This window comes from Halichoeres trimaculatus, unplaced genomic scaffold (assembly GCF_033239565.1).
Source record: "Halichoeres trimaculatus isolate MK-OKI-2021-1 unplaced genomic scaffold, fHalTri1.1 fHalTri1_scaffold_22, whole genome shotgun sequence".
NCBI lineage: Eukaryota > Metazoa > Chordata > Actinopteri > Labriformes > Labridae > Halichoeres > Halichoeres trimaculatus.
In genome coordinates this window covers 14752372-14772130 of record NW_027437200.1, presented here as the reverse complement: position 1 = coordinate 14772130, position 19759 = coordinate 14752372, and the positions used below count along the sequence as shown (strand labels likewise).

General features: G+C 38.5%; 1 protein-coding gene across 22 annotated transcripts in view; it reads right to left on the bottom strand.

Moving 5' to 3' along the window:
• Nucleotides 1–11832, bottom strand: part of LOC141811063 (adhesion G protein-coupled receptor L3) — a 324467-nt gene extending 312635 nt beyond the window's left edge. For 18 of the 22 annotated variants that reach the window (XM_074698937.1, XM_074698928.1, XM_074698938.1 and 15 more), the window contains exon 1: nucleotides 11242–11830. The gene's annotated coding sequence lies outside the window, so the exon portion shown is untranslated. Of the gene's footprint in view, nucleotides 1–11241 lie in introns of all 22 variants that reach the window. The other 4 variants (XM_074698944.1, XM_074698947.1, XM_074698936.1 and 1 more) reach the window with 1 other exon arrangement.
• Between the last annotated feature and the right edge of the window lie 7927 nt (nucleotides 11833–19759).

The window sequence follows — 19759 nt, the reverse complement described above, 5'->3', positions numbered from 1 at the left end:
ACTACAATGAGCACAGGTCTTAAGGTTATCACAACCCCTCTGTCTAAATGATGTTCTGTTTAAAATATAAATCAAAATAGAAAATGCCCAATAACAGTTATAAAAAATGAACGCAACAAAAAGGGAAAAACCTTTAGAAACAAAAAAAAACACTCACGAAGAGAAAAATATCACCTGAAAGGCACAAAATGACACAAAAAGAATTATGAAAAAGGAATAAAAGTTAATGAAAAACAGGTCAGCTCCGATGCAAAACTTCTTCTAGGATGAAATATTAAATCAATCTGTCAAGGAAGTCCAAACAAAGGGTTGTTAATATCCAGTGTTTTTAAATAGTACTCCAATAGGAAGAATATAAAGAAATGAGACCAAAAATGAAAAATAAAAAAACAGGGAACAAAATTATTTGAGAAGCAAAAAAAAAAAAGAAATTGGTGCAAAATTGAAAAATGTTAAAAAAAAAAAAACAACCAAGAATAAATTGAAAGGTGTAAATTCCTCAGAAAGATTCCCAACAAGAAAGAAAAAAAGGAAAAAAAAATTGAATGGTCAAACAAAAAATTCTACATTTCTTTCGAAAGGGGACAACATTTTAACATGAGAAAAGAAACCAAGAAAAGGTAAAAAAAAAAAAAGAAAGAAAGAAAGAAAGAAAGAAAGAAAGAAAGAAAGAAAGAAAGAAAGAAAGAAAGAAACTGCCTCAAAGAAGCAGGGAAAAAAATCCCCCTAAGAAGGTATGGGGGCAAAATGAAACAAGTTTCAGACACCCAAAAACCATCTCAAAGAAAGTTATAGGTCAACAAAAAATGGGGGAAAAAATGACCCCTCCATAAAGCAAAAAAAGAAAAAAATCAACAACTAAAATAAAGGAAAAAGATGCAAATTTACAACTAAGTAAAAAAAAAAAAAAAAAATATATATATATATATATATATATATATATATATATATATATATATATATATATATATATATATATTTATAAAAGAGATTTGACCAGTTACAAAAAGACACAGTTATTTTTGAATTATCAAAAAGAGAAAGGAACAATGTAAAGCAACATCAGAAAACTGCAAAACTACACAGAGAAAACATGAATCATCAGTTGAATGCTTGTTGTTTAATCGTGACTTGTTGTGCTATTAAAGGAATGATGTTCTTTACGTGTCTGTGCCAAGTGGCCAATTTTATGATAATTTCTCTGATAAACAGCCACAGCTTCCCATATTATTTAAGTTACATAAGGAACAGTTGTATAAGGCTTTATAAAAAAGCATTCTGCATCACTCTTTGGTTGTTAAACCTGTACAATTTTAAGAAACTATCACCATAGAAAACACAACTTTAAGTGAATATTTGGTATTTTCTTTTGAAGAGCAGCTTTAGCTGAGGTTGATAGTGTATGTTTTGGAACTGGGGAGGACTATTCTGGATTCTATGTGCACATCTGCACCTGATATTTGCAGATACAGCAGCCCCAGAACAAGGAAGCTATCTTCATTCCTCTTTGCTGGCCAATCAGTGGTCCGATCAGGAGGTCCCAGTGGTTTCGGGAGGCGTAAATACTAACCGTCATTTCCATTCATTTGTATGCGGCTGCAGGTGCACCACCTTATTATGTATTCAAGCCCAAACCTGCCTCCCAAACAGGCCATAAATTAACTTCTTTTAGAGCTTCGGTCTCGGAGAAGCATTGCATCTTTGTTTGAATCCTCTCCTCTGGCCCAAAGTTCACGAGGAAAAAAAAAAAGCTCTTAGAACAAAGAAGAGCCATCAATTCTGTGGAAAAACGTGGCCGTCATATTGTAAAATGCACATAGACAAATGTATCAGATTTTACAGAGTTGTAAAGCGCTTGATGTACTGCGGCTTTGTCAGGCTTTGTCAGTTTGATAGCTTTTGGGTACCTTTTAACACCACCAACTGGGTCGTAAGAGTGGCTTGGATAGCTTTAAATGCTAAGTTGACATTTTTGGTCCATATCTGCACTCCAGCCCTGAAAGAATGTATCCTTTTACTCAATGATTTTAATTTTCCTTCCTCTTTTATTGGCATTAGGGTTAACAGTGTTATACCACAAGGAGCGTTTTTTGAATACAGATATTGCTTAAAACGTCAGCGCAGATTTCAGTGAGGAGCGACTGATTTGATCTCTGCACTGCTCAGTGGTCAGACGTACTGCAGAGGCTCTTATCTGCAAGCAGTGTTCTTATAAGAATCCTTGCTGCAATGGTGAGATAGCATCTCCCTCTCTATTCATAAAATGAATGCATATCTGCATCTGCAGAAGCTACTTAATGCTCCGTGCTCACATCCTCTTGGCATGCAATCTTTGTATCGCCGCCTGCAGAAGTTGTTGAGTGTTGAAATGTGTCGGCTAAGTGTTTTGACCCCCCGGGGACAACTTAACTGCATGTCAAATTAAGGGTGGAGGGGTGGCTTGCAGATAATGGAAGTAAAACATACAATTTTTTGAGGCACACTGTCACTGGTCATGGTACCACTGAATATTGAGCTTGACAATGTTCCAGCCTAGAAGGCCTTTATTAAAATTGAACGCATAAATTAAAATGAAGTGCTTGTGGAATTCAAAATAGCCTGAGCTTCGTGGTTTCTCTGAATGTACAGTAAAAAAAATTAACAGCAGCTTCTATTGATTTCATGGTCCAACGATTCTCTATGTCCTACTTACACATAGAATTACGTCTTTGTGCTTAACTTGTTTTTCCTGTTTTATTCATTACAAGTAAAAGAGAAAAAAAGGCTGAACACTTTTCCAAGACCTTCTCTTTCCCCCGTGAGCTGGAGTGGTTTATAAAAAACAACACATCCATAAGGACCTCGAAGAGGTTCATCAACGTACACCACTGCTCTGTCTGAACTGCTTCATTTGGCTGTTCAAGCCAAAGTCAAGGGCCCTGGAAATAATTACAGTAAAACTGAGGAAATGAAGCATATAAGACACAGTTTTGGATACCTTTTCTTTCATTACAAAGCTGGCTGCAACTAAATCACCAGTAGAAGCTGCATACAGCTGTATTTTTGTGCCTTCACCTAGTTACCCACAGCCACTGCACACAGCTAGAGATAAAAGAAAAATTTACACACACTGGCTGCATTGCCTACTTGGAATGGGTACCTTTTACATTTGAAACAATACAATACAGATACCCAGTACCTGGCAATTGGTATCGGTACTCAACGGCACCAATTTTCAGTACTTTTGTGTGTCTATGTGGTAATAATTATTAATTTGTTTGATAAGAAAATCTCAAAGTTTTTTAACTTAACATATCTATACTTTAATAGATAGACTTACAATGCTGTGTTCATGTCCAGCATGGAAAATTGCCTACTCTTCCACTCTATCACAGTCACAAAGATGTGTATAGGTGCCAAAACAAGGTAGCATTTGATTTTACATAAATCAGTACTCAGTACAACAGACAGAATTCAGTCGATACCCATAAAAGTACCTAGTTTGGAAACCATTCTTATCGCCAATTGCCGCTTTCTAAAGAAAAGCATTCTGGGATAAATACAATTGGCTACCAAGCTTGCATTGCCACATTTTAACAACTTTTTCTCTTTCCCAACTTTTTCTTTTCCTCTCCTTATTTGATCGAGTAAATAGTTGTGAAGATGTCAAAGGAAAAACTGCGTGTGGTGATTTTGGCTCCCCCTGTGGACAAAACTGCATCTTATCCAAAATATGCGTAAACAGTGAGGTATAAAATACCTCATTTTAAGTTAACCTCACTACTATCAACATTCCCAAAAGGGAAGCTCACTTTAAGACATTTTTTAGAATGAATTCTTGCCTCTCCAAAGCAATCTTCACAAAGCACAGGTTCATACTACTGTACAGATGAGCAGATGAGGTAGCAGTAACTACCTTCCAATCGGAAATTGGGATGGCATGACGAGGAATATTTGAATTTCTCTGCAACATTATTTTTTTTAGCACACATGCTAACATTGGCTTCAATGGCAAATCAAATTTAAGCCAACCGTTTAGTTGTCATCAGTGGTGATCACCAGAAATGTATGCACAGCTACTGACTTAAACACCATTTAACAACCATCATCCATCCACTACAGGTCTGTCCAATATTTGGCAGTATTTTCCAGATGTAAAAACCCGTGCCAGCCAATCTGAATCAGAAAAAGTCCCTGTAATTCAGCCTTGACCTTTGAGAACTGTGTTTACCAGAATATACATGAAACCATGAACTTGGGAGTTTTCCAAAATCTTCACTTTGGCCGGAGTTCTCAGAGGACATTGTTTTTAGTGATGTAAAGCTGTGGTTTGTGTGGATGACAAATAAAAATGCAGTTTCCCAGATACCCGACTACGTGTAGACATGGCCCAAGACTTGAGAAAGACTTGGTCCTTCTCGAGAAGTGACCTCAGAAACTCAGAGGTACAGAATCTTCAGCCACTGTTGAAAACAAAAAACGCTAGATAGTACTGGTTAATGTAAGCTTCACTCACTAAAAACATCATACTGTTTACAAACGCTGAAAGGGTCTTTAATACTTTTAGCTGGATGCTAACCTCATGGGCTGAAAAACAGAATGTACTGGAAAGGACTATCCTGCTGTATGTTGGCGACTTTGCTTTGACGATCTCAACCTTCTTCTCCTCAACATCTTGTTTACCACTGTGATCCTACAACCACCACCATGGAATGAAAGGTGAACTGATGATGGCTTAGAAAATAAAAAACAGCTGCTATCTTTCTTCAAAGTTAGAGACTGCTTCTTCACACCATGTCTTAAAGTTTGGATCTGGTATTGGTAGAATATTCTTTATCAAACATATACAGATGCTTCAGGACTCTCTATTCCGAAAATTTAATCTTTTCATCTTCAATAACCCATTTCTCTTATTCAATGTCAGCTGCAGTGGTGCGATAACACAAAAATTCTTCCAAATAAAAGCAGTTCTCAAACCCATCGACCCTGAAGCACACTATACATAACAGTTTGTTCCAGTACAATTGCAAAATATGCAGTTTAAAGGGCAATTTTAAGAGTGTTATCAACTACTTTCTTTGACTTCGAAAACCCTTTCGTGCATTTGAGTCACTCTCACAGAGCTGTTAAGAATCAAGAAAATAATTGTCTGTTCTTTCCATCAAGCACCGGCTGAAGTCTCCATCTCGACTCATACCCCATTTCCTGAAAGCAGGGGAATGTAGTGAAAGCTTGTGTCAAAACCTTTGTGTCCCGGCTCTTTGTGAGACTGGACAGCTAAAGTGTTGAGAGGCAAAAGACCTTGAGGACCTTTCCTCTGTCGTGTGCTTTCATTTTTTTATTTTCAAGCCTTTGCTTTTCTCCTTTTGTGGCATTCCTGCCAAAGAAAGGGCCCCAGCAGACCAACCTGTCTCGCTCCTAACAGCATGATAACGCCAGGCTTTGGGACCTTAGAAAAACTGAGGGCCTCACTGGAGCAGCAGGAGAGATTTGGACCACAGGAATGTGAGCAAAGCATGGAGGCTTTGCAGCTTTACGTTTCGTTTTACACAGGGTTAAAGCATTCAAAAACACATGAGGTTAAAGTGTATACGTTATGTAGAGAGCATATAAAGTGGCATGTTTTTCACCACAAACGTGAAGCCAAACTGTGAGTTAACACTTCCGAGTTGGCAACTTGTTATCTCAAAGTTGCGAGGGGAAATTAGTGAAAATATGAAGCATCATTTCCCCTTCCTCGCGATGTTGCGGAAAGCCTCACATGTCAGCACCCAGCTGCGGGGATAAACATTTCAACAGCGAAATAAGTCTTAAAATCCATCATTTAGACAGCCTGTGTGAGGATTCAGAGAGCTGTTTTCTGTTGGGTCCTTATTTTCTAACTTGTCAACTTGCTGTGCTGTCTTTGATAAGCTGAAAAAGATGCCTAATCTTTCCTGACTAGTCGTGCCATGTGCAGGAAATAAAGGTTTCTGTGTAAGGGGTCTGAAAAGCTGAAACCATCACATTTCAGACCAGGGAGATGATCTAATGAGGGTAATGAACAACTATCGAGTAGACTGCAAATAGTGTGAGAGCATAATATCACAGTTTGGAGTCTGGCAGTGTAATGTTTAACAGAATAAGGTGAGGTTAACTCCACACACACAGAGGATCAGAGCTTCTTTTTGCCCACAAAGTGAGTTGCACAAGCAACAAACTGACCTGCATGTCTTTTTTTTTTCAAATCTCCATTTAAAATCACGAGTTGAAAAAAAAAAAACAAGTGATGCAACTTCCAATTATTCTCAGAAATGGCATTGGAAATGTTTTTATTCTGACAGCTGATTGATTATTGTTCTCTAATTGCTGAAAGTGGTGAAAAGAGCAGACACTATTTTTAAAATCTTAATGTGACAACTTCAAGTGTTTTGTCTTTTCAACAATCACAAAAACAAAAGAATGACAGAGTTGGAATTTAAAAGGCAGGAAGCAAATAGTTTTGACAGCTTTTTTCAAGAGAAATGACTCAAAACTTGGATTTTTTTTCATATCAACACATCATTTTCTGTAAAATTACTAAACATTGAGTCAGAAAGTCTATGCAGTAAAGACATGTTTGATGGTCTTTTTCTTTGACTTTGAGAAGCAGCATTATCAAATTAAGTTTGAAATGTCACATTCATTCTTTAAAGTTAAAGATGGCTTGTTGTAGCTCTGTTGTATTTACACCTTTTCTGTAACATGGACAATTTTTCCCAAGTTTTTACAGGACTTTTTTTGTTCAGAGAGGAGTGAACAGCATCTGGGAAAGGCGCTGAAGGATGGATTCAAACCAAGGCCACCTGATCGAGGGCAATCACAGTGATTGAGGGATACCATCATGGGGTGAGTGACCTAACCTCTAGTCCATTTCAACACCCTAAGGACAAAGATTTTGGACATACCAGTCCGTAAAAGAGCAGCAGAATGGCTGATATTGATTAGGTAACCTGTCTTTCACACCTCGTTCAGTTTGGTTGACCTGTTGCCTTTTATCATTAGTGCACCAAAGGGCTCTGTGCTGCCCTCTATAGGCATACAATGAAAAGCCATCGGTGTTCCTGTTGAATTCTCAGTAAACTTTGAGCTTGAGTTTTTTGGCCATGTAAGGCTACCATAGTTAAGCCAGTGAGAAGCTTTTTAAGAACTGATGTGCCAAGTGTTATTTGTATCTCTGTAATCATCAGTCACTTACTCTCCTGGTAAAAAAAAATCTTGTGAGGGTGATGATGTTAGCTGGGGACGCACTGATATGAAAATTTTGGCTGAAACCGATATCAAATATTAATATTGCTGTCATGGCCGATAATCGATATTTACGGATATCAAAATTGGTTAAAAAAAAAAAAAAACAATCTTAGATGATGTGTTGAGGTAGTTCAGAGAGAAAGAGCAGCGTGATCGTGAGAAAAGACGACCACGGAGAGGATCAAAGGTTGTAGCGCACCACATAAATGCAATCAAAAAAGTATGTTTTGTCTGTTTTCTGGATAAAATACAGGAAGAGACATAAAAGAAGAAGGTCCACTCTTCTTAGGCAGTTTTGGTGTTTACATAGTCATAGGAAACAATAGTTGGGTCTTGAAGGTTGTTCAAGATGCTCTGAAAATGGCTGTCAGCAAATGAGCAAATATCGGCCCACTTTTACACATTGGCCAATATTGATACCGATATAGTGCATCCCTAATGTTAGCCTGTTTGTAGGACTTTCCATGATACCTTAGCATAAGGCTTCCAAACGTTTGCCAGCCGCTCTTATTAAGTTATACAGTTTGAAATGAGGAAATATATCATTTGCTTTACATATGTGAACAAACATAGTATGTTTCTTTGGAACAAGAAAGACCGATTTCTCATTCCACAAAGAACTATCTAACCTATCTGCTAATCTTAACACTTATCTTCAGGGAGGGTAGGATATGCTCATGTTTATTTACAGTAATCAACTCTAAATGGTCACTCATTTTGTTTTGTATGCTGTAAAATGATTTAAAGTAAATTCAGCGTTCCCACTGCGCACACATATTTTGTGGTACTAAAGGTTGGATAAATCTTTATGAGACATCTGGATTTATTAGCTTAGACAGCTGTTTCCAAATCCAAACTAACGGGAAGCAATCAAAAAGCGACTTATATCAACATCAGGTTCAACTGGATACTAATCTTTCCCCTAGCATCCCCTTTACAGTCTCTGTCCGTTCTTCTCTGCAGACTGAAGCTCTTGAGTTCATTTATGCAATCACCACGTTCTGAACATCCATTCTTAGCCTGAATAATTACAAAATCCAACATTAACTGCCATAGCTCTAAAGGAAACACTCATGTTGTACTACATTCAGCTGAAGTGTACTAGAGATGGAGTGACCTTACATTACTGTATAAAAAACAGGCCATTGATCGGTAGCCATGGAGACCATCAACTTTGCTGTTAAAACCCAACAGCAATCCTCTCCAGCCAGATTAGCTTTGAACTTATTGACACCTTTCACGAATCAAAACGCTTTTTTATCTGATCAAATCTGTTAAAATGTTTGTGATACTGTTTGTTTGTGCTGAGGGAAATGTGAAAATGAATCCAATCAATCCACTCTATATGACCCCAAGAGAGATGACTGTGTGCTCAGGGCAAAAAAAAGAATCTTACATCCGAAAGCATGTGCAGCACATGACCTTGAGCTTTAGATTCAGTGGTATAAAGTAACACCAGATCACTACAGAAGAAGCATTTAGAGAGAGATGTAGAGAGAAAAGTGTTCATTCATTTTCAGTAATTCTGCCTCTCACTGGGTTCAATCAGTCTTTGCGAAAAAGTTATCACTGCCGGCTTTAAATCCAAGACCTTTTCACAGTCCAAGATCAAGGCTATAACTGTGCCGTCCGTGTCGCGCATAAGATGTTGGAAAAAAGACAGGAAACTTGCACGACCAACAGACTCACAGAACACAGCTCTGAAGAATGGTTATCTAAATTGAAACGCCAGTAAAAGCCCTCACTGTACATAATACGAGCCACGGAGCCGTGCCCCACGTTAGCTAACCTAATGAAGAAAATCAGAGAGCCCATGTCTCCATTCAGAACTGAAACGACAAATTGGATTCCTCCTGGCTTTTGCAATTGTATCCAAAAAGGTAAAAAATCAAATCAAATAAATGGAACTGCCACGGGAAAAAAGGGAGATTCACTCACTGAAAAGCTGCTCTGCATCACCAGGGTTGAAAAAGGGGGCAACGCAAGAGGAATCAAAGAACAATACATGAAGGAAAAAGAGTATGTTTCTTAAAAGCGAGAGCGACAAATTCGGCAATACTGGTGTGATTGAGTACAGGACGGAGAACAATATGTGGGAACAAAGTGTCGGAGTATAACAAGACATGTCAGAGTGAGTCAGGAAGAGACAAAGAAGGAGTTGATCACTCTTTCACGGAGTGACGAATGATTCCAGTAAAGTGTGGCGTGATAAGAAAAGGTTGTCCTCAATTTTCTGTGAGAAAAAAAGAGCTAATTGACTGAGTTCTAACAGATATTTCAATGAAAACTAGATATATTTAAAGAAAATAAACAATAATGAGGTGATTCACAGTGCAGAAACAACAGAAAGGTTGGTCACTCATTTATTAAATTAAGTGTTTCTGTGAAAGAAAGAGGTGAAAATGACTGAAATTAAAAGGATGTTGGAAAAAATAACTGTAAAAAACGCAGAAGTTGAAAGCTACAAAAAAGATTCAGCCCATGTGCCAGCCCTCACTGTCTGTACCTTTCTTTACCCAATCAATATGTAGCACACGCTCTCCTCCTACAAGGGCCCACAACGCAACAACAGTTCAACTAAGGCAAAGGAATAATTATTTTATTTCCATCCACAGTGGTCCCATCAGGTATCACACCAGATGCTAGGTTCAACTGCTGTTGTAATAAATACAACCTGGATTATATTCCACAGGGAGCTTTTACCTGAATCAAAACAACAGATTGGCATAATTTAGCCAGAAAGTGGCGAACGTCCAAGTGAGTTTAAGCCGAGGATAAAGTCAAGGTTTGTACTCTTTGTCAGAGGAGACTGTGTGTGTCATCTGCTCGAGGGCACTTCTACCAATGCAGATGACATGACAGATGGCACTGCAGTCCTGGATATAATGACTGTAATTGTCAAATGAGGATACAACCAACAATCGTGATATTCTGAGATACATCATGAGAAGTAGTCACACACAAAACCGAATCCTGTGCGAGAGAATCCTCGTGATGAGATCGCTTCAGAGTTGTTATTTATGGCGAAATGCAACAAAGATCTGAGTATATTCCAAGCTTTGATTTGGAAAACATCAGACCAAAATCAAAGTGATAGGCATGGGAACAGTTTCCACTTTGATTTTGATGTTGAAAGACAGGGTGCTGTCCTCGCATCAAAGCGTGAGTACAGTGACCCCTTAACCCTAAAATCCTCTCATACAGAGAGGAGCATCTCATACTCTGCATGACCAGTTTTCATAACTGTGCATTAAATCTTACTTAAGCAGCTTTTTCCAAACTGTGTTAAAATATGCAAAACAAAGCCAAGAAATGTCGATACAAGGAGGGTTAGCCAGAAAAATATCCTTGAAAATTTGACTTCTTGCATATTTTATTCTAACATAAATATCATGAAAAATGCACACACTCACAGCACTGCATCTCTCCTCCTCACACTCCAGTACATTTTGAGCAACAAACTGCAACAGCATGCAGGCCTGCAGAGGTACACCTCGGGATTCAAGCACCTTTGAAAGACACGTTTCACAGACAGCTGCTGTCTTCACCTTAAGGGCAGTATATTCCTTAAAAACTGGTGACTATTTTCATTTTCACCGAAAAAAAAAACTTCATTCATAAGAATACCTTCAATGTGCAACTTCTTTTTCAAGCATTTCATTCTTTGTCTTTATGAATGATAAAAACACACGTCCCCCCAATTAAAAATGTCTTTGATTACAACAAAATCCAGGCCAAGCAAGACAAAAGTGGGAGATTTAATTTTGGTTATCAATGCATGGTGCGTTGATCAGCGCTGAATGCACCTGAACGCATCAATATCCCGGTTAAAGTAATTAAGACAGGAGTGCATGCCAAGACTGACATTACAGAGCACAACACTGCTACAGGGATTAATTCATTCACTCGTTCATTCATGGGCTTTATCGTCGCCCTGTACAGATAACTACGCTTGTGCGCACATGCATTTTTGTAAAGCAAAGTCACACTTACCGCGGATTTAGAAAGCACTGGTGCAGAGGAGATATCGTTCACGTCCTCCCATCCAAAGTAAAAGCGATAAATTCAATGTAAAGTGTCTTGCAGACGTTCGGGTACCGTCCTTACGCTCTATGCGTGGAGGAGAGAGAATCCAAATAGTTCAATATCCTCGTTAAAAATCGGCTCTGTTTGATCTGCTGTGCGTCCACAATCCCGAGTCCCCCCAGTGATGATGTCGCGCGCAGAAAACCAGCAGCTTCCTCGCGGTGTATCCACGGGTTCTGTTGTCCCCCCTACTCTCTTTTACATCCCTTGATGGCACGAGGCGTCCTTCTGTGCGGGGGCTACATCACGTCCCGAAGCTAACGCGGAAAAAAAAAAGAAAAAGAAACGACCTCGCCACTCACACACTCACGCACACACACACGCACACAAAATATCCAGAAGAATTTGACACACCGCACAAGTGGAAATAATATGAGGGGAAAAGCTCCACAGAAGGGTAAAGACTTGAAGTTGTTTGGGTCCCACAAAGCTGAGCTCTTTTCTGCGACTATGACAAACCAATTGTGCGCACTGGCTGGGAGTAATTCTGTATGGAGAGCAGTGAAAGGTGAGAGGAAAAACTCGGATGTGGATTGCCGCTCTCGCCGTATACTCGGGCTCCACCTAGCAGAGATAGCACGCTACAACCCCTAAAAACCCCATACACCAGGACTTGCCTGGGGCTGGCAAGGAGACCTATGTTATATTACATTCTGTGTGTGGCTGTGACTGCAATATTTATGTCTGACTCCCACAAAAAGGCAATTCTTCTAGAAATATGTCGTGAGAACGCTCCATCAACGGTCCAATCAAGGGAATGCAGGTTTTAGCTAATGATATGCAAATCAGTCTTCTTCAGGGGAGTTTTTTGCTAGCATGACGTATGCAAGATTTATCTTTCAGGGTATGTCCAAACAGTACAGTATGAAGGACTATTTTTCTCTGGCAGAAACATACGGATGAATTTGCTTGAGGCTGTTGAGGCAAGATGTTTTTATCCCACAATACAAAACGTCTTTTTACAGGAAAACAAAAATAAGGTGCAGTAGCTGAAAAATATCTGGTTCCTTACCCTTTAAAAAAAATGTACTTATTAAAAAATGAATTCTGATTAACAGGATAGGCCTATATATATATAAAATTGAAAAAAAAAAAAGTACTTACAAAGATTAGAACCAGTTTTTAGGAGGTATTAAACCTTTGTTTTTAAATGGTCTGAAAATTCCATCTTTTTTTTTTTTAAGCTCTTGACATATCATTACATCACATTACCAACACTCACTTTTTAATGATGGGATCAGAATCTCAAATCTCAAAGAAGCTCTTTTTTTAATGACAGCAGGATTACTTAATGGTGAACTAGCTAGTCAAAATTAGGCTAATCACTATTAACTGATTAGACCACCAGATGTCATGCTGTCTCTCTCCATGTAAATGAGATTATATATCCTGTTCATACATTTGACAACAAGGTTGCACTGTCTGTGACATCACCCTTTGCTTTCTGAAAAAGTATTTTGAATAAACACGCAAACAAACCTCTATCTTTTAATCTTGCACCTGTCAATCTGGACAAGTAACAGAAAAAGTACCCATCGTACAGTGTTTACTGATAAAGAAATTAGCTGTTAGGACAGAAGTCTGGTTGGAGAATAATTTCATTTTAAAAATAGTTCTTAATCATAAATCATATTACACATGCACATGGTGCACATGGTCTCTGTGTTGTCAGCCATCTGTTTCTGATACAGCACTTTAAAAGCCATTTTTTAAAAGTCATTTTGGAAATGCTGAACTCAACCTAGCTTTGTTGAAGTTTAGACAAGGCAAGGAGGTGGGCCTTTGGCCTCTTTGCAGACAGCTAGAAGGCTCACCTGTCTGTCAAGTCAGCTGTGCCCATACATGGGCAAAAATCATAACTTAAGAAATAACTAGCATTTAGGATTGATTTTAATGTTTTACTGCTTGTTTCTAAAGCCCTCAACAGTCAGGCTTCCGCTTATATCTGTGACCTTCTTACTCCCTATGGGCCTGGTTGTTGCCTGAGATCCTCCAGCAGGGCCCAACTACTGGTACCAAGATTTAGAATGGTCACAAAAGGGGGCAGAGCCTTTGCTGTTGATTTTCTTCTTTTTTTTATTGTTATATTAATGTGATCTTAACTGTATTGTATTTAATTGTCAAGCACCTTGGACCTTTGTATTGAAGGGGTTAAACAAATAAAGCTGGATTAATTGGATTAAAAAGACTCCCCCAACCCACCAACACCCCTTACAATGTGTGCCTATAGTAAATGTAGCCAATCCAACCAAAACTATTTTTAACTGAGTTGTAAATACGTTAATGGCACAAAAAAAAAGAAAAACTTTTTTGGCTTGGTTTCAACTATGGGACTTTGTGGGTTCTTGTAACCATCCCCTAGTGGATACTAGAAGAACTGCATTTTTTAAAAACGTTCATATTCCCTTCAAATTTACAATACCTTAAAAACCCACCAGAGGATAAGAGCTCCCATTTCACAGGCTCTCTTTACATTACCATGACTCTTCACCATTTGGGCCGGAAAGGAAATACAAACAGCACCTTAGAGAAAAAAAGACATGCTTTGTGGTTAGATCTCAGGTATACTGCATAGGAATCTACACATAAAGTGTCCAGTCACAGGCAATTATTGATTGAGTGCTTCAATTGCAACTCCTCAACCATTTGGACATTCAAAAGTGTTCAAACAGTTGCTTAGAGGAGAAATAATAAACTTTCCGGGCAGGATCTCTGACTCTTTTAAGGGCTGTTACGGCCTGTATGATATTTGGTTGATAAAGTGTTAGAAATATGTATGAATGCATTTCCACTTAGTCTTGTCATGGTGAAACCATAAGGATTATTTTGCTGGCGACTGTTGCAACTAGGGATGGGTACCGAATTGGTACTTTTATAGGTACCAACTGAATTCTGTCAAAAGTACCGGGTATCAATTCAAGTAAAACCAAACAGTACCATGTTTAGGTACCCAAATGTATCCTTGTGACTGTGAGGGAGTGGGAAAGTAGGTGATTTTCCATACTAGAAATATACATTGAAAGGTTATATATTGAAGAATAAATGTGTTAGATTGAGAAAAATTTGAATTTCATTATTAAACAAATTGACATATTTTTTTCCACAAAAACACAAAGAAGTACCGAAACTTGGCACTGTAGAGTACTGGTACCGATTGCCAGGTACTGGGCATCGGTACTAACCTGACAAGCCAGACGGACAGTTCCATATATCCACCACGGAATTATTTCACAAGTCCATCTGGGTAGCAGCTCTTCCGATTTGTTTTCAGAGGCGGGACTTTTAAAAAAAATCTGCAGCTGGTGATTGGACGACCGTTCTGATTAACACACTCACCACGGACCAATCCACATCAAGCCACGCAATGACGTATGCTTCTAAGAAACAATAGATGAACAACTACTGAATCACGAGAAACAGTTGTAAAAAAGGCGTTAGACGACAGCTTCCGTTTTTATAAATTTAACTTAAAAATCAAAGGAACACAAGGTTACATCGGTACCGTATCGTTTCAAATGTGAAAGGTATCCATCCCTAGTTTGGACCCCATTGTTTATTTCCCAAAATTGAGAACTCTTCTCGACTGCTAAAATTGACATAAAACAGATGGTGCCAAACAATCTGATCAGAAATGGATCAAGTAACTAAACAAGAACAAAGACAAAATCATTTTAAGTTCCAGATTTAGTTTTAAATCTTGTTGTTTGTGAGACTTACACAGCCTTTTTTTTCCAAAAGTACTTCCTAAAAGAGGAGTTCATGGTCCTTTTTCTCACCAGAATCATGTTGGTCAACTCACTGGAGGCAGCTCATCCTACACATTTCTTGTAAATTGATTTTTCTTTAGTTTTCTACATTAACTCATGAGTTTATGCTCAACAAAACAACACAAAATATTCTGTTGACCTTTGGGTGCCCAAACAGCTGCACATCTACCAGCTGGAACCAGCCTGCCTCAACCTCTCAATCATCCCCTAGTCAATTAATCACTTTAATAATCCTCATTACAATCAAACAATAACAAGTAATCATGCAATCACTCACCCAGTGTTGCACTAATGAGCCCAGTGCCAACACAGGCCTGCCAAAAGCAGGTTTTTGCACTTGTTTCCTGTCTCAGAAACACCTTGAACTCCTGCACTCCCTGATGAAAAATAACCGTCTGCCTGTTATCTTTCCCCAACACTCCCCCCTCGCCAATGCAAATGGATTACTCCAGGTAGAGCGCTGACCAAAGCCGTCTTCCATTCCACTTACATAAACGGCAAAGCTTCAAAGCGATACTTTAAGTGCCATGCAATAAGCTGCAGCCATCTTCCCTACTTAAGATATACACAAGAAATACAAATAGCAGTCCATACATTAGTCCATACATTAGGAGTGACGTGGATATTATGCCCCTGTTGAGATGCACATGCCAAGAGACTCATAGAGTATCTGTCAGATTCAGATCAGCTCCTTTTTATCTCCTGAATAACACACTCTTCATCATCCAAGTATAAACAACATTGCTCGTCCTTCGCTGGAACAGAAAAAAGCATTTCAAAAACATGGAGATGAAGGCGAGTTAGACCTCAGACAGCTAGTTTTATTGAAGAAAAAAGATGAAAAAAATCATAAGAGTGAGAGGAAATATCCCTGAACTGCATGGAAATGTTTCAGTTTTCTTCTTCAGATGTAAAAGGAAGGCTAACTGAAACTAAAAATGATGATCAAGAATTACTTCTGAAAGATTTAAAATAAATCTGCTTGTCCTCTGTTAAACAAAGAGCTTAAACACTGGTTAAATGACCTTTTATAAGTCGATCTGTAAGAAACCAGACTATCATGCGTATTGAAAATCCCATTGAACCCCTCTGTATTTTATTTTTTAGAGTAAGTGGACTAGCACAAGGATTCCTTCTTTGCTGTATGCTGGGGTAGATTTCTGCATGTTAATAATGATAAATGATGGATTCAAGATAAGAGCTAACATCACTGCCATTGAGTCAAATCGAAATCCACATAAAGCATCCTCCAGGAATTCAACAGAAAACTGTTCATTTTTAAATCCAGCTTGTTAAGTGCAAGATTACAATGAGTTCATTTTTTGGAGGTGAAGTGGTTTACTACAAATGTAACACCCACTCACATTCATCATGAAACAAACAGCAGAAGTGTTTTTTTTCTACTGAAAAGGACAAAAGGGTGTTTAAACCATCTTTAATTGCAAAAACCTCAACAGGGACTAGAACAATGGATCCCTTCTTTGAATTGTGCCAATGCCAATTCAACCTTTAAAGCTCAGGTCAATGTTTCTACGTGAAGTTAGACATAAATACTATGTGTATGTGAAAGGTTTTGATCAAAAACATAAAACAGACTGTGGCAATACCCGACTAAGACAATGATTCTCTTTTTGTAAACATATTTTGAGAATGTGCTAAAAAGGCGCTGTTTGAATCCAACCTTTAACCCTTTCCTGCATGTCAGCCCCTACTTTTACTGCATAAAAGTTGAATACTAAAAAAAAAAAAAAAAAAAAAAAAAGATTTAAAACTAACCAGTTAGCTTTACCCTAGTGTGTGGCCTAAGAACTCCACTAAACCCCCCAAAAGTTGCCTCAGTAAAAGTTCACTGAAAGTTTTAGAGACTTCATAAAGAAGATTAGATATTTGTGGACATGGCTATCTGCAGGAAATGCAGGACAACAGTGACTGCAAAAAAGAGAAGAAAAATGGATTGAGAAAAAGCTCCAGACATGATCTGTGGACATTAAGCCAAGAACATTGACCTGAGAAGTTGTCAATGATGACCCAACTCCACTGTAATACTTTCTGTCAAGAGCATCCTAAGCTCTTTGTGTTCTGTGGACCTATGTCTTCACTGTTTTGTTACTCCCAAACAGCAAATTTCAGTTAACAGAAGGCAGCTGTTTTAGGAAATAGCTCAAAGGACATCTGTCAACAAACAAAAGGCAAGAAGAAGAGGATAATGACAACGAAGAAGATCAGAGTTTTAACAAAGTGGTGACTTCTAGTGTATAGAAATGGAATCAATACAGAAGTGCTAAAGCATTGCAGTTCCTTTAGTGTCCCCTTGGAGCTGGTTCCAAAAGCAAGGGAAACCCCATCAAGTCCATAATCAAAATGTTGAAGTTTACAGCAGGATGATACTGTTTACAGTGAAAAAGAGTTAGAAAAATGTGTTAGTATCTAAAGCCAGCTAGAGTTATTTAATAACCCATCTATTTTTAAGTATATTTAGAAGAAGAGTTATTCATATTAAGCCTTTGGCCTCAACTTCGCCTCCTGGCCAGTTTCTTGCTTAACTAAAATGTAGTTGAAGTCACCATTTCCAATGAGGTGACCACACGTTAGGATTCATAGCGCCCTTTCAGGAAACAGTGGGTGACATCACCAAGGCTATGTCCATAATTAGCTCTGTCTAAGCGGTAAGGATGGGCTTGCTGTTGACAAATGGCCTAAAATATGAACACCAATGTCCTACGTAAGCTTAGCAATGTCACCCATTTATTTCTGAAGAGGTGCTGGGATGCCCAGAGACGGTGGTTGCCAATAGGTAATGCTAACTCTAACTTTGGGCAAATCAAAAAGGAGGCATTTGGAGTTGAGGCCACGGCCTGGCCACCTGTCAAAAAGCTTCCACACATCCATTTGTCAAATCAGCAGAGTCCTTTTATGTTGCATCCAACATGGTTTGCTTTGCTTTGGGGGCATGCCCCAAGTGGACCCTTGAGGAACTGCAGTTTTTCTGCACTTCTACTTTGGCTTCGACTTCAACACTGTGGTTGCTGCTTGACGATTGTTATGTATTTGAATGTGTTTCTGCTGAAGACCAGGTCTGATTACCTGGCACATTTTGAAAATAAAAAGCTTGCACATTAAAAACAAAATGTTGAAACTTCCAAGAAATTCTCATGTGGTTGCTTTGGGGGACAGAACATTAGCACAATTCATAAATCCAAAGGGAATTTGGTGCTAGATGAAACCGAAATGACTTTGTTCGGCAAAATTAACAAATAAAATTCTCAGTATACCTGTATCAGACTGAATGTAGTCTACCTTTTTTTTTTTTTATTTCCTCTTGTTTTGATTTTAAGTGTAACAAAGCAAAACACAGTGAGATGTTAATGAATCCACTTAGCCACAGAGAAGGAGGAAAATCTTGGAAACATATTTACTGAGCCATTCAGAGCTGTTTGAGTAACAACAAACTCATTTCAATGTCTCTTCCTTTGTAAACAACAACATTTCAGCTCGAAGGCAATATGGATAATTGTGTGCGTAACATGCTAATGCTAAACATCCAGCTGCCAAAAAAGGATTTTCTAAATACAGAGAGTTAAGCACCTGAGACAGCGTCATAATTGAACGCCATAAAGTGATGCACGGCTCCATAAAACCTCTGTACAGCCACTCACCATGCTGTTGTTAGAAACTCATGCCAAATATAAAGCTGTTCAGGAAAATTAAGGCTTATGGGGACAGTTGTTGTGCAAAGTGAATCCAATAATGCAGAAGCTATTTTCCTTGTTTATCCATGCTAGCAAGCTGAGGAATTATCATCTCCACTGTGCTGACACTTACAAATGCAGCCGTGCTTAAAGCGCTCAGGAAAGTAGATGCTCTCCTTTGGATGTTTGTGGGGAGCGGAGTGGATGTGCGCTTAGCCTGGGAGAGTGAGTCATGAAAAATGGAGAGTTAAAGTTGCTGATACAAGCACATAGAATGAAAAGGTCGCAGGGTTCAAGATAAAGGTTTGTTATGGGGGTTCAGGCTGGTCCAAAGTGGTTAGAAACGCCTTTCTTCATCGCCTTTAAAACTAAGAACACCATTATCTTTAGAACTACATTGTTTTGAGAAAGTTTCTAACCTGTAATAGTTGTCTCAATGGCTTAAGATGCAGTGATATTATGGTCATTTACAAATAACCTACTATGCCAATACTACATTAATGTACGCACCCTAAATTTTTGCTATCATCCATTTAAAGAGGAGGTATTACGCTTACAGATATTTAAAATATACTAAGCTCATGCAAATTTTCTAAACAGAAACATGTTAATATGCTGTAGAATTCCTTGTCGCCATGTGAAAACTGCTTGAAACTGTCTGTTACAAAAATAGCCCAAGCTCTTCACAAAAACTTCACAAGACTTGCTGAAATGATGGGGAGTTGTTGTAAGGATCCCCTAACAAGCCCATAGCTTGGTCACTGGCAGGCCTCTAGAGGACTGGCCAATCCGAAGGAAGGGGTTTTTTGGAGCTGGTAGCCTTAAAGAGGCAGCAGTTAGATGGTTATTTGGATGGGTTTTTTTTTTTTAGCTTTAAATCATGTAAAGCAACAATAGGTGTATCAGGGGGACAGTACAAACTCAAGTGACAAAGGGACAAGTGACAAACTAACCACACAAACCATATCA